We start from the raw sequence: 16,005 nt of genomic DNA, 5'->3' as shown, positions 1-16,005 counted from the left end.
GTAAAAGGTCCCATGGCACATATCTTGAACAATGGCAGGGATGTGCTCCTTGATGTCCTGGATAATATTTACCCCTCAATCAACATTTCAAATGAACAGATTATCTGGCCATCATTGTATGACTTAAAACAAAAGCAAAGTACAATGGATGCTGGAAATCTGAAACAAAAACAGAAATTTCTGGAAATACTCAGCAGGTTTGGCAGCATCTGTTGATTGAGAAACCGAGTTAATGCTTCAGGCCTGCTGAATACTTCTAGCATCTTCTATTTTATTAACACATTGCTGTTCATGGAAGTTTGCTATGTAACAAATTGGCTGCCAGATTTCCTGTATAATAGTGATTGCACTCCAAACATTCTTCATTGTCTGTGAAGCAATTTGAAACATCCAGTGGTCATGAAAAGTGCAACATAAATGCAAGTCTTTCTTTCTTTCAGATACTTTCATTGCTTACATTATTTGAAGAGGATTAAGTTTCATTTATAATTAATGGTTACAGCACAGATCCTGTTATGTCCATGTTAGCTCTCTGGAAGAGCCAACTACCTTGTCCCACAAATCCATGTTTTCCCCTTACACCTGCAGATAATTATCTATTTCTATTTTAAAGGCTTTAATTGATGCTGCCACAACTCAACCCCATCCAACCAGTGCATTACAGATCCTAATTATGTATATAACTTCATTGGCAAAAGATACAATTACTTTAACTTGTTATCTTCGAATTCTCACCCCATCCACCAATCAAAATGGTTTCTCTCTATCTATTCTATCCAGATCACTTTGAAAGCCTAACAACTATTTTCCTAATCCATTCTTCGAGGAGAACAGTACCAGTTTCTCTAATCTGTCCAAGGAACTGACGTAGGAACCATTTTCACGAATCTTTTCTGCACCCTCTCTAAAAAGATCAAAGGAGTAGTAGGCCATTGAGCCCATCAAGCCTTCTCTGCCATTCAATAAGATGACAGCTGATCTGAACAATACGGTACAGAAGAGTCCATCATTAAAAAATTACTCGAGATCCACACGAATTCTCCTTTCCAGCACTTGGGCAATAGCCTTAAATGTCATAACATTTCAAGTGCTCATCTAATTATATCTTTTAAAGTTTGTGAGGTTTCCCACCTCAACTACCCCGCCAGGCAGCAAATTCCAGAATCCCGCCACCTTTTTAGTGAAAATATTTTTCTTCCAATCCCCTCTAAGCCTCCTGGATTTTACCTTAAAATAATGCTCTCTTGTTACTGACCCTTCAACTAAAGGGAACAACTGCTTCCTATCCCCCTGTCCATGTCCCTTTATAAACTTATACACCTCAATCTCCTCTCAGCCTTCTGTGCTCTAAAGCAACTCTGATTCTGGCCTTAACTCCACTTCACTACCTGTTTGCTTAAACCTTTTGAAGTCCTTATCAATCAAAATCTGTGTAACTCAGCCTTCAAAATAATAAAATACCAGCCTATACTGCCCTCTGTAGAAATGAATTTGAAAACTAACAAGCCTGTGATAAATGAAATTCCTCTTCACCTCTATCTTAAGTGGGAGACCACTTTTATTCTATTGTGTTCTCTGTTCTAGATTTCAATCATGAGAGGAAATACCCATTGTCTTACCTTGTCAAATTCCCATAGCAGGATTTTCCAGTCCTTGTCATGGTAAACAAAATGGTAGGCAGGTGAATATAATGTATGAGAGGCCAAAATTTACTTCAGTGGTTTAAGTTCTTCCCCTTCAGTGGTGGGTCAAGAATATTGTCTACAGGTAGTGAGAAATCCATTTGCATGCATTTGTTATAATTTCCTTTAATTAATTTTGTTGTCCCCATTAACTTCTATTTAATTGAGAGACTTCAAAGACCCACCAGCAAAAACGCAGGCATGTATTTAGCAAGTAGCACTTCCTCACCCACATCAGGGTAATATTTGTTGCTTTATCCTTAAAGTAATATGGCTTTATATGATACTGAAATTCATTTGTACTGTCACTTCTCCAAGTAAAGTTGAAACCTTCTTGTGGACCCAAGCCCAAATGATATATAGCAAGTGGGGCTCAAGGGCAAGCTTTTGCATACATGGCAAATGGTAAGGGCGGGACGGTGGCTCAGTGGTTAGCACTGTTGCCTCACAGCGCCAGGGATCCAGGTTCAATTCCGGCCTCGGGTGACTGTCTGTGTGGAGTTTGCACATTCTCCCCGTGTCTGCATGGGTTTCCTCCGGGTGTTCCGGTTTCCTCCCACAGTCCAAAGATATGCAGGTTCGGTGAATTGGTCATGCTAAATTGCCCGTACTGTTAGGTGCATTAGTCAAGGGTAAATGTAGGGGAAAAGATCTGGGTGGGTTGCTCTTCGGAGGGTCGGTGTGGACAAGTTGGGCCAAAGGGCCTGTTTCCACACTGTAGCGAATCTAATCTAATCTAATCTAACATCTCATGGCTGAAGATTGGGTTTTCATGTACATCACAAAGGGCTGCTCATAACTAAACAGCATGGAGTGACAATAGCAGTAAATACGGAGTGGCATTGTCTAAATGGCATGGAGCTATAAACGCAGTGAAGGGGGGAAGGGGATGATGCAGTCACTCTGGATTACAATGAGGAAGTTGTGCTTATGTTAGTGTGGGGCTAGACTCGTGTGGCCGTGTGTTCTTGATTTCTAGATAGGTTGGGATAGTGAAGGTCTATCTGTGGTGTTGTTCACAATGAAGCCAGCTATTGTCTGGAACCAGGTCTGCTAGGATGCTGCAGTGAGGGAAAGCAGTCATAAGGATGGAGGGCAGATATATGATGTTGCCAGGGATTTGGAAGGTCAGGGGTGAATTAAGGAATGCCAAGGTATAAATGGCTTCTATCAAGAGAGAGCCAGTGAGACCTCTATGTCCAGGGGCTATGGAGAAAGGTCGGAAACTTCAGTGCTGACAATGATTGCCAGCACACTAAAGAGAGGATGGAGAGTTATATTGGCAACAGGGATGGTGAACCAGGTGGGATGGTACAGAATGGGAAGGAGGTGATATGTCAAGTGGATGGGTGGGTGGGTGCTGGGGGGCAGGGGAGGGTTTAGTGTTTGATACTTGAACTGCCCAATGAGCAAGCTGAATTTCACCTTCCTGAAAAGGTATCAAACTTACTGCACGTCACTAACAAAGTAGAATTGACTGCAGCCAAAATGGGAGAAATTTTTATTTGGTGGAATTGCATGTTTAGACCAACTCCTTTCAATCAGGAGTCCAGTGGATAGTCAGATACAGCTGCCCTCAATTGCTATAGTACCAGCATATCAACCATACTCATATAAACGCATGACCACATGATCTTTTGAAGTCAAGGATGCAGAGTACATTTAAAACAGATTGCCCCCTTATGATCTCTCAAGTACACTGTGTACAATATAGTCAGGGAGACAAATGCAATATAAAGCTACCCTGTTGGCACAAGGCAACCACCACCAGCAACATGTATTCTAGAATCCAGGCTGATACCACAGCTAGACAAGCAGAAAATTGGCAAAACTTGGGGTTGGAGGGATGGGGTTGATGCTGGCAATGTCATCATACCAAGGACACATTTGACAGGTCTTGCTTCAACCTCATTAAAGGTGTACTGTCATGCGTTCAGTTTCCTGTATAATGCACACTATCTAAAAGTGAATGTCATGATGTTCACAAAAATCTGTCCTTAAAGACAAACATAATGCAGCATCCCGTGGATTACATGATGGTTAGAGAACAGGCATGTGAGAAACACTGCAAAGTGACGGACTCTCATAGGCATAGGGTCGGAGAGAAGCATGACTAACGAAATGATATTTATAGTTTCCTCAAATCTCCTGAAAATAACACCAAGATGGCACAAGTCAACCCTGAACAGGTCTACTCAGAACAAATTGCATGTGTTGACTGCTAAACCAGCAACAAGAGCAAGAGAAACAGCAGCAGAAACTGGCACCAGATGTGGACCAGCCTGCAGAGGCCACAACAGCCTGCTGAAGAAGGCTGATGGAGACAGAGAGCATTGTTCTGAAATAGAGTCTACAAGATTCAATATAGCCATTTGCAAATGACAGATTGTGAGCATTGAAGCCTTTTGAAGCATTTTAAGAAATCCTGGGAAGTTGTCTCCTACATCTGTCAGCTACTGGACAAATACATGGAACATGCCAGACAAAAAGGGTATCCCATCCCAGTTGACTTGAAAGTGAGAGCAGTTGTGAATTCCTATATCAGTTGATCATTTTAGGGAGCTACTTGGGAATCTCAATGAAATCTCATAATTATTCACTAAAATTTATCCAAGAGGTCACTGATGCCCTGTTTGCTAATGCTTAACTAATTATTAATTTAATTGGTTAGGCCCATGTTGCCATCAGAGGGCATTGTGAGCAATCTGCAATCTTATGAGTAACCCCATTGCAATGCTTTCATTTCAGAAAACCTGTCAACTCATAGTGGAGAAATGAAATTACATGAAATAATGGAACAATGAAGGTGCATATGCATTTGCATGCATTATTTTTACATTAAATTAGTACATGTGGCCTGAGGTGTGCTCAAAAAGATTTATTCTTCCTTAGACTACCACTTTGTCTATATCTGGGCCTGATATTCGCAGCTCGAGTACCCACTGACTGATACAGCCTGGTAATTGTGAAGACTTTGGCAGGTGAGCCCCAGGCAGATGACAGTCTCCTGTACAGATGTAGGTATACCTTCCTTGACCTGATCTGTTGCAGGCATTAGGACAATAGGAGAGATGGGGGGCAGAGTATCTTTGGAATGCCCTGAGATAAAATTCCCAGGATGCTTGTCTGTCACTCCTGTTCCCTGTGTGTGCTTGTTGGCATCACCCATTGCCTTGAGAAGAAGAGGGCACCTACAGTGAGGTTGAGGTGTCTTGTTCCCAGGCAACCTTGCCATTGATGCTAAGCACCCATGGCTAGAGCAATATAGTGTAAGTCTGACAGCAAATTCACCTGTCTCTGAGCATTTTGCTGGATACCAGTCTCCAATGTGATCCCACCTTTCTGTGGAAGATGAGCGATCATATCCCAGAGCTACCACAGCAGGCAGAAGATGAATGGACTGCTTCACCTTTAGTTCTTGTTTAGCGAAGACCTCTGTATTCCTGCCTAAGTTTCTATGTCTGTCTCTGCAGATTGAACATGTTAGGTTTGAGGCTTCTGCATTGGGCTCAGCCTGTTCTTTGATAGTCCTCTGATTGTCAGAGATGATGGGAATGGTTCATCAGAGTATGTCCCCAAATTTATTCTAACTAGGGAACCCATTAAGGTGATAGTCTCTGTGATGATGGAATGTGCAAGTGAAAGCCTTGCAGCGGGCGTTGTTTAAGGTGTCACAGGCTTTACTCTTGTTCTATAGAGCTCTTGGACCTTTACTATTTGACAATCTGTTGACCTCTGTCTCTGTGGAAGAGAAGAAAAAGAATTAGTTGGTAAAGAAGCACATACCCTTCTCTCAAGGAAAGACTGAGAGTGGCAGCATGTTTGAAAAGAGTACACGGCAATGTTGCCCACTGGATTCTCCCATGCTGATGTTTCTGTTGGTTAGGACCAGTCTTGGTCCTTACCTGCCAGTTGGAATGCATCTTTCTTGTATGTAGTGAAGGCATGGACATCATGAGTGTCTTCTCCAGTTTTGGTCCTCTCCTCATATTTGTATGCTGCCTTGTCCTGCAATGAGGGAAAGAAATAGGCTGTGTGATTACAATGAACAATTGATAAGCATGCAAAGTCCAGCCAGGTGATGAGCCATCTCCAGTAATTGAGTCATTGAGGAAAGCTCATTGCCAGAGAAGTGGTAGAAGATTGTCAACATAAGGTGCATGTGATTGTATATCATTCATGTTATGGTGAAGTAGGCTTGACTATGTGCCATGGCTGTATAGTGGCAGTTTTACAGTGATAGCCCTATGTGTATGAGGTTGCAGAGAGAAGAGGGTGACACAATTTTGCAGAGTGCACAAGATCTTTCATTGCCTTTCTGAACTCGGTCCTGCTTCACTGATGCCTATTAGAGGCCCCCGAAGCAAAGGCTGTCTGGGTCTGATGAGAGGGCATTTCCTCCTGTCAGATGGGGAAGAGGACCTTCCTTTTTATCTGGTTGGCCTGAAGCAAATGCTCCAATATGGTAATCACTTTTTGATGCTTGGCAGACATCTTTGAGGATGGGTGGCAACAATGATTACAGACTCCTGTGATGATCCTAGATTGCATTGAGTGAGAGCTGCCCAGGTAACCTTTAAATTTGGTGCCAGAACATTTGATGGTGGAAAGTGTTGATGGCAGCAATTCCCCATTTAAATTCGCTATAGAACCGACTTGCACATGAAATGAGCTGAAGAGGGGATGATTTTCACAAGAAAATTTCCCATGGTAAATATGATGCCATCTGAGATACTTTCCATATATTTTAATTCCAAATGGAAAATTCAGGTGCATGTTTCAATAAGATCACCTTTCATTCTTCAAACTCCAATGAGTAATGCCTAATTTGCTTAATCATTCCTTATAAGACAATGCCTTCCACCCAGGAATCAAGCTAGTGAACCATGGCTGAGCTACTTCCAATGCAAGTGTAAGTTTCTTTAAGTAAGGAAACAAAACTGCCTGCAGTAGTTCAAGTGTAGTCTCAGCAATAGCCTGAAAGGTTGTCGTAAACTTTCCTACGATTACACTCTGTGGCCCTTACAATAAACACCTTCACATCCTTCTGTGGTCCCAGAATTGGAAACAATACTTCATAGAGTCATACAGCACACAAACAGGCCCTTCAGTTCAACTTGTCAATGCTGACCAAATTTCCCAAATTATTCCCATTTGCCTATATTTGGCCCATATCCTTCTAAACCCTTCCAATTCATGTACCTGTCCAAATGTCTTTTAATGTTGTAACTGTACTGTATATACAACTTCCTCTGGCCATTCCACATATGAACCACTATCTGCATGAAAATGTTGCCCCTCAGGTCCCTTTTAAATCTTTCTTCTCTCACCAACTAAGGCAGAACCAGCATTTTATACAGGTTCCGCATAACTTTGTTTTGTACTCAATGCTCATATCTATAAAGTCCAAGATGTCTTATGATTTATTAACTGGGTTTTTAAACCTGCACAGCTATCTTTAATGAGCAATGATACACCAAGGTTCCTCTGCTCTTGCACCCTTTTTAGAATTACACCTTTCATTTTATATTGTCTCTCCTCATTCTTCCCGTCAAAACGAATCACTTCACATTTCTCTGCACCAAAATCAGTCTCCCACTGATCCACCAGCGACTCATCTAAGTCCTCCTGAAATTTATCAATATCCTCCTCACAGTTCACAATATTGTCAATTTTTTGACTCATTCACAAATTTTGGTATTGTGCCCTCATTAATACAGATCAAGAAAAACAGCAAAACATACAAATCCCTTATGAACCACACTACATATCTTGTTCCAGTCCAGGAAATATTCATTCACCATTTCTCTGCTTCCTGACAGTCGACCAACTTTGTACCCGTGCTACCACCGCTCTTTTTACTCCATGGGCTTTGGTGCTGTATGACTATGACTTTATGACAAGCTTGTTATGTGGCACATTATCAAATGCCTTCTGAAGTTCATGTCAAACCTCTCTGTAATTTCATCAAAAAGACCTCAAGTGAGTAAGTTAGATATGATTTGCCCCTAATAAATCCACATTTGTTCAACTGACTATTAATTTTGTCCCAAATTGTCATTGACAAATCCCTTCCTACCAGCAATGTTCAATTGTCTGGTCTGTAGTTGAATTTATTCTTGCATCCATTTTGAAGAAAAGTGCAACATTTGCCATTCGTTAATTTGTCAGTCCCCTGGCACCACAAAGGAGGATTTAGACGATTATAGCCAGTGTCTCCATAATTTCCACCATTCTCTCCCTTATACATTTCATCCAGTCCTAGTTTCTTGTCAACCTTAAGTCCAGACAACCTATACAAGCCCTTCTATTTATTAGATTTTTGTCCATCCAATGTCTCAATAGCCTCATCTTTCAATGTGAGTGGGGCTGCATCTGTCTTTATCAAGGGCAGGGATATTAAGTGCTTATTTAGTGTCTCAACCATGCCCCCCTAACTTCATGCATGAATACCCTTTTTTGAAACCTAATCCACCCCACTCTTTTTTGTCACTATGTTGCTATTTATATGCTTAAAGAAGACTTTCTAAATCCCTTTTATATTGGCTGCTTAGCCTCCCCTCATACTGTCTCTGCTACTCTTTTTCATTTTTTCACTTACCTACCCTTTGAACTTGTTACATTGATCCAGATTCTCAATTGAATTATGCACCTGTCTTCTGCAAATGCATGCCTTTTATGCTTTATCTTACATTTGTTACAATCTCCATAAAATAACTGAAATTTACTGAATGGTACCCAAATGAAGAAATTTCAAGCAGGATCTAACTTTTTATAATTTTTCCAGGAATCAGAAGCTACAACTAACAATGAATTAACCAACAAGTGCTATTTCAATCAAAAATATAAAATTCACTTTAACTAGTCAATTTAAAGATATACCTTATACAACCATAAGCATCTGCATCACATCTTGCAGACATTTGGCACTAAATAGCTATAGAATTCCACAATTTGTTATTCAATATTCACACAGGGTAGGTCAGGATCCTATTTAAAAATAACTTTCACCTCTCAGTTTCACAGGCACAATTATCATTTTAAGACACACTGCTATGAACTCTCACTGTCTCAGGTCACAATAGTCCTGATGACGTAGCTATCCAGAGTTCCATTCAACTGACCGACCTCTGACACAAACTCTCAAGTTTTTTTTCCACATACTTAAGTTTTTTTCACCACTTTTTAGGATTCAACCTCTTTTAGCTTGCTGTTACATCACATCCTCAAGAGTCATAAAAATGTACAGCATGAAGGTACAGTATGGAAACAGACCCTTCAGTCTAACTTGTCCATGCCAACTAGATATCCTAACCTAATATATTCCCATTTGGCAGCACTTGGCCCATATCCCTCTAAACCCTTCCTATTCATATACCTATCCAGATGCCTTTTAAATGCTGTAATTGTATCAGCCTCCACCATTCCTCTGGTAGTTCACTCCATACACGCATCACCCTTTGTGTGAAAATGTTGCCTCTAAGATCCCTTTTTTATCATTCTCCTCTCATCCTAAACCTATGCCCTCTAGTTCTGGACTCCCCCACTCTAGGAAAAATACTTGTCTATTTATCCTATCCATACCCCTCATGATTTTATAAACCTCTATAAGCTCACCCCTCAGCCTCCAATACTCCAGGGAAAACAGCCCCAGCCTATTCAGCCTCTTCCTGTTGCTTAAATCCTTCAACCCTGGCAACACCCTTGTAAATCTTTTCTGAACCCTTTCAAGAATTCTTCCAGAATTCTATTTTTCTTTATACAGCTAGATAGAAAATCAATCTTTTTGTCAAGCTTTGACCTCATGAATTCGGTGTTCTTCTTTCTGAGCATGATTACATTCTTTTTGTTTACAGCTGTGTTAATCATCTTCACCCTCCCACTGATTTGATTGTAGCATTTGTTTGTCTCTCTAACTCTTCCTTGTGCCTGCCAGCCATATGATCTCATTCTTAAATTTCTTCTTATGGGATATTCAGGTCAAATGCACCAGTACTTCCTAGCACCTAAAAAAAATTGATCTTACAACTGATATAAATCCTCAAAAGTCCTTCTGAAACTTTCTGAAAAGCAATCACAGATTCTAAGGAGCTTTCACAGAAATTACAAATGCCCCCTACCGTATTGCTTCCAGGTCAAAGGCCAAGCCTTAAGCAGGGAGCAACATTAGCAAGAGAAAATTACATAATGTTTCTGCATATTTCGAGGATCTAAACACTGCTAATTACAGGGAATAATGATTAAGTCAGGATGCAAAATTAGGCAATAAAATCATTTTGAACCCTTTGAAAAAGAACAATCAATACAAGAAATAGAGAACTGAAGTGTATGGCCTGAACTTGAACTGTTTTTAATCCTCCTGTTCAGGGTCTCTGTGTGTGGTTTCCATGTTCTCATTGGTTTGCCTTCTGGAGAAGCTTGGCTGGACTATATTTGTACAATCCTCAGACTGCAAACACTAAGCATGTAATACAAAACAGGGAACTAAGTTCCATATCTACGATTGTCTGTTTATCATCTAGTAAAGACAACTAGGACTTAAAAGTTTACAGATTTAAAGAAGCAATGTAATAGTGGGCATGGGAAAGAGAAACAATGGACAGTCTTCCAAATATTAACTGAGACACAACTAAGTCTGCAATCAGCCAAAGTCCACATATCCTGCAAGTTGAACAACACCATGCAGGTTTTGAACAGTGTCAGAATAAACATTATCTCCAGATCAGCTTTAGTTCAATTTCCATACAGTACAATCAAATACGTACTTATTCCCATTTAGTGCATTGACTTTTTGCATTTGACCACTATGTAACTTGGCTCAATCAGTCTCCACCTGAAAATGAATCATTTTACCACATGCTGCAAACAACTCCTTACTAACTTGGGGTTTGACAGTAACAGCATTTATACTTTGAAATTTTTGGTTTTATTTACTTTCAAACATTTTACTCGCTTTCATTTCTCCAGAAAGTACTAAAATACAACCTCACTGTGTTGTTAATTGCCATTTTGTTGACAGGCTATTTAACTTCAGAAGACATCACATTTAAACCCAATTATAAAATAATCTCTCCAAACCTATCCTCAAATACAGATATGCATAGTGAAATAACTCCACAGGGGTTGGTGTCCTATCACCAAGTCACCCTTTATTTACACATGGTAAGTCCTTGATACTGATCCAGCGCCCCAAGACCCAACTAACAGAGTGAACAGGATGTCTTACATGCCTGTTTTTTTTTAACAGAAGTCAGTCCCCCCACCCCCGCCCTCCTTAATACAAAATGGAGAGTCCTTAACCATTGATCCAGCTCCTTCAGAGCCAGCTCTGAGACATGCCTGTTCTTTTTTTTTCTTTTTTTCAGTGAAAGACACAAAGTGCATGAATCTTTATTCAATTTCCACCACCAGGAAGATAGGAAAACACCCGGGTGGCCAGTGACAAACACTGCCCTTCACAGCAAAGGGCAGTGCTGTGTGATCAAAACAGTGAAGGGGAGGGTAGGGACTAAATCAAAATAGAATTGGAGGGAGAAATGATGCACTCCACTCCCTGCGGTGCCCACCTCTCCCTGAACAACTCCAGGGTGTTGGTCGACACCGCGTTCTCCTTCTCCAAGGACACCCAGGCTCTAACGTAATCGCGGAAGAGGGGCAGGCCCTAACAACCCCCTCCACGGCCCGCTGCCTGGACCTGTTGATGGCCAGTTTGGCCAGGCCCAGGAGCAGACCCACGAGGAGGTCTTCAGAGACATGCCTGTTCTTTTTTTTTAATCCTGCCCTTCACATCAAAGGGCAGTGCGGTGTGATCAAAACAGTGAAGGGGAGGGTAGGGACTAAATCAAAATAGAATTGGAGGGAGAAATGATGCACTCCACTCCCTGCGGTGCCCACCTCTCCCTGAACAACTCCAGGGTGTTGGTCGACACCGCGTGCTCCTTCTCCAAGGACACCTGGGCCCTAACGTAGCCGCGGAAGAGGGGCAGGCCCTAACAACCCCCTCCACGGCCCGCTGCCTGGACCTGTTGATGGCCAGTTTGGCCAGGCCCAGGAGCAGACCCACGAGGAGGTCTTCAGAGACATGCCTGTTCTTTTTTTTTTCTTTCTTTTTTTTAATTCCCTTTAACCCCCACACTACCACCTAAGTGCGGTAGTGCTTATTTTATCCCCAGCACCCATGGTGCATGTGTGCAGGTGTGAGACACAGTGGAAGACACAAAGTGCACCAATCTTAGTTCCACTTATGACAAGACAGTGACAATGACATTTGTACATTAGACAATACCATTACTTACAAAAGTGCAGACAATACAGACCCAACAAGCCCCCGCCCCTCCCACCTTCCGACCACTCTAAGGCAGCCCGCCCCTACCCACCTTCCGGTTCTCGGTCCGCCCTGACACACCTGACATGCCTGTTCTTATCTGTCAGTAGGGCTCTCTGATTGGGCCAGATTAACACCCCCAATCATATTCTGAGGTTCACCTGGCTTACCTCATTACAAACGCTACACATAGTTCAGTAAGGAGCATTACAAAGCATTCAAGAAAGGGTAACATTTCTGCTCCCTAACCAGGATACTGAAGTTAACTATAGAGTTCCAACCTGTTTCCTAGCTGAGATCAGACACCAGACCAGTGATCAAACTGTAACCTTCTGGTCTGTGGAGGAAACTCACACTCATAAAGATAAGGCACATTAGTGTGGACTGAATGGAGAAGTGAAATACTTCCGATTTCAAGTGCTTAATTTTAAAATCAAGCACTCTCAAGTTATAGAAATTACAGTACAGAAGGAGACTATTCAGGCCATCACACCTGTGTCTGGTCTTTGAAAGAGTTATTTAGTCCTAGATCCTATTCCTTTCCCCATACCCTTTCAATTTACTCTTTTGCAAAAATATTTATTCACTTACTTTTTCAAAGTGGATTCTACTTCCACTGTTGTTTCCAGTCAGGTTTCTTATTTCACAACAATCACTGGCATAAAAGAATGCCTTCAAACTTATTCTTTTGCTCTTTTCTTCAGTAAATATGACATAATTAAACACAGAATTAAAAAACATACTTACCCCAATAATATGGCCTTCATGCTAACAAAGAATAAGCATCCTTATGACATTTTCCTATTTCTCACAACATTCAGAGTAAGATTTTTAATTAGAGCCAAGTAAAGGACAGTTTGTGTGCTGTTCATGACTTATTGGAACTGGACTGATACTGTCCAGACTCTGTTCAATAAGGGCCAGTTAACAGTATTGCACATGTAATGAATAAGGATGACGGTTTCACCCTTGGTTTGAATGTTGCAGAATTCTCCATGAGTTGGATTAAGGCAAGGGCTGTTTCAAAAATGGAGAGATATACCACAATAACATGCAGCAAATGATAATTGAAGCTGTTCAAATGAGATAGACATTTATGAAAATTTACCAAATGTAGAATCCTATTCTACTATCAGTAGGAAAAGAACTCCTAATCATTCCTGTTAAGTTATGTGGACTATTCACCGGAGAAGTATTCATCGTGTAAGATGGAACATAATAAGAGTACAGTATTATTTTTCTAGGCAAGATTTATAGGATTTTTCAGTACAATAATTCCTCGCTGATTTATCTTCTCTCCAAAAGGAACTCCAATGTCTTACCAAAATAATTATTCTTGTGCCAACACAAAAAAAATGAAAGTAACTGACTAATTGGGGGCAGCCGGGAGATTTAGATCACTAGTCAGCCCGATGCTGCCTGACCTGCTGTGCTTTTCCAGCACCACACTCTGGATTCTAATTTCCAGCATTTGCAGTACTCACTTTCGCCTAAAATCCTTACAATGCCCATTCTGTTTCATTTTTAAATAATCTAAGACGAATCTACATTTTGTCTATTATTGCCTTAATTGTCAGTTGATGTACAGTCCAGTGGCCGCAACTCAGATCTTCCCAATCTGTATGGCTTTATAACAGCTAGGCAGCCCGTCAATAGATTAATTCCATCAAACAAAATTGGATAGAAAGGATTTTTGATTTGTACTTTTAAAAAAAATCTCAAATGGCTTTGTTCAGATATGCTTTTAATGTTTTCTAATCAAAGGCTAAGTTGAAAGGTCAAGGTTTTAGTGCTGAGCATCATCATGGCTAAGCAAGAACACCACATTAATCGGAGGTGGTGGTTGATGACGTTAAGTTTGTTTTGTTTAAACCAGTAAATTATAGAAAGGAAGAATTCAAAAATTTTGAAATCTCAAAGAAGAATGAATTAGAGTAGAATGGGAGAGGGGTATTGATTTTCATCAAAGGACTGTAATCAAATTCTGTGTTAAATTGTATCAATTTAAGCGGCGTGACCAAATGAAAAAATGTGTGCATTGAATGTCACGATCTAACAGACTCACCCAGCAAATTATTTTTTTGGCTCGTGAAGGTAAATAAATTAATAATCATTTTGTTATAAAGAGCTTTTTATTAAACCATAAACTGCATTTTGGAATTTAACAGATTCCTACTTACTCCTAAAGTAGTAAGAAACGGGTACTACTAATCTACTTAAGACAGTGTTGCAACAGTTTCGATATGCGTGACTGTTAGAAACTATGTTCACAATCAAACAAAAGGAACTTCTCCACAGGAGTAAATAGGTGGCACGCTGCCAAAGGCGGGAAAAAAAGTATTCCAAGTCGGTGGTGCTCAGACAGCCATTGCCAGGTAAAACATGTTGATACAACAGGTAACAAGGATTTCCTGTCAATTAACTAGTTATCGACAGAAACCCATAAACTTTAAAATGTATCGTGAATCTACCGGAAATATGAGAGAAGAGAATAAACTTAATGTGAGTACTTCCTTTGAAAGCATTTCGAAGATGAAAAAATGTGCAATAAATTGAAATTGACGCTGTTAAAATACCAAATTATTCCCTGGAGTGTATCTCATAAAAAGTTAGCATAGTCCCGACCAATATGGTCGTATCACTCAAAGGTTCACGCGGTTACAAACTACATGGTGTGTCAACTTTATTTTGAGGGAAAAAATCGCCATGGATCTGTTAAAATCCACTATACTGTAACTCAAATTAAGACTGGGTAAGAACAAATTCGCTGCACGCTTACGTTTTATTTCCATTGTGTTATAGCTTCGTGCTCTTGCCTAGTGAGACGAAGACGCTTGTTCCTAAATGGAAATGGTCCGCCAGTGAGAAAGGTGAGAGAATTGCACCTGACTACATGTGGCAAAAAACGACCATGTCCGTTGCGCTGAAACGTGTTCCAAGCCGGAAACAAGTTAGCAGACCGCAACAATTTCTGACAATAAATTGTGACTAATTGTAAGACCCGGAAAAACACTAACAGTAATAACCAGTGTAAATTTATTTCCAAAGCGACGCTTCTGGTGACTTAGGAAGCCTGGTTCGGAATGGATTTAAATTCCGGAACTAGATGTATTTTTAAGCACTTTGCGTCGCCATTTCGAATGAAAATTATTTGTAAATGTCAATGATTTACTTTGTAAAAGTGGTTTGGTGTTCTTGACAAAAGTTAATTGTAAAAGATTATTTTGAGATACAAATGCCAGATAATGGACATGATATTTACAGACTGTTTTGGTTAGTTAGGTCATTATTTGGCTATTCAATTGCAAACATCCAAAAACCATTGACTCAGTTTGCCATAACGGTATAAATACATCACGACATAAATCATCTTAGTGGAAAGAAAAAAAATCATTCTAATGTCAATTCAAATTACAAAACACGAAGCTCCTAAATAGTCTTCTCGACAGTGACAATTGTGACCTTTTAGAAGGCACCAATCAGGTTAATTAGCAAACTGGGACATTCTGAGGGATTGGCAATGCGAATGAAAGGTGAGACTGTACGTTAGAGCCAATTATAATGAAGGGCGTTAATAACTGACGGATGAAGCGCCAGTGAAAAGCAGTTTCTTGTCAAGATGGGCGACAGGTCGAAGCGTTATTAGAGTTGTAGGCGGGGCTGCTATATCCAACGCCAATCGATGGACAGGCTGAGCGACATTTTCCAACTGCAAGTGCGCCTGATACTGAGCGACATCTTGGGGGTTGTCATTGAGAAGGAGCCAGAGATTATTGAATTACAGTCCAATAGGAATTACCTGATTCGATTGATTGACAGTCAGTGGAGGCAGGGCCAACTGGAATAGAACACAGGGAAATAAAGATTAGCATAAAGCCAATCGGTGCGCTTTGTATAATCAGCAGGGCCACCAATCAGCATGCGATATATTTGCATCGCTCCAATCGGAACATGATGGACGGCAAAACTGACCAATTCAAGCTGGGGAAGGCGGGCCCA

At 40.6% G+C, this 16,005-nt stretch overlaps 1 long non-coding RNA gene across 2 annotated transcripts; it reads right to left on the bottom strand.

The window, feature by feature from the left end:
- Nucleotides 1-140: 140 nt before the first annotated feature.
- Nucleotides 141-15,969, bottom strand: LOC122540350. 2 transcript variants are annotated; one of them, XR_006309268.1, is made up of 5 exons: nt 15,806-15,969; nt 5,588-5,690; nt 4,974-5,423; nt 1,620-1,761; nt 141-369 (listed from the first exon to the last, which is right to left on the bottom strand). It is a non-coding gene; the product is annotated as an uncharacterized LOC122540350 (long non-coding RNA). The 2 variants fall into 2 exon arrangements; XR_006309267.1 differs by lacking the exon at nt 15,806-15,969 and adding an exon at nt 14,786-15,234.
- Between the last annotated feature and the right edge of the window lie 36 nt (nt 15,970-16,005).

This window comes from Chiloscyllium plagiosum, chromosome 34, assembly GCF_004010195.1.
Source record: "Chiloscyllium plagiosum isolate BGI_BamShark_2017 chromosome 34, ASM401019v2, whole genome shotgun sequence".
Taxonomy (NCBI): domain Eukaryota; kingdom Metazoa; phylum Chordata; class Chondrichthyes; order Orectolobiformes; family Hemiscylliidae; genus Chiloscyllium; species Chiloscyllium plagiosum.
This window is presented reverse-complemented; position numbering and strand designations above follow the sequence as displayed.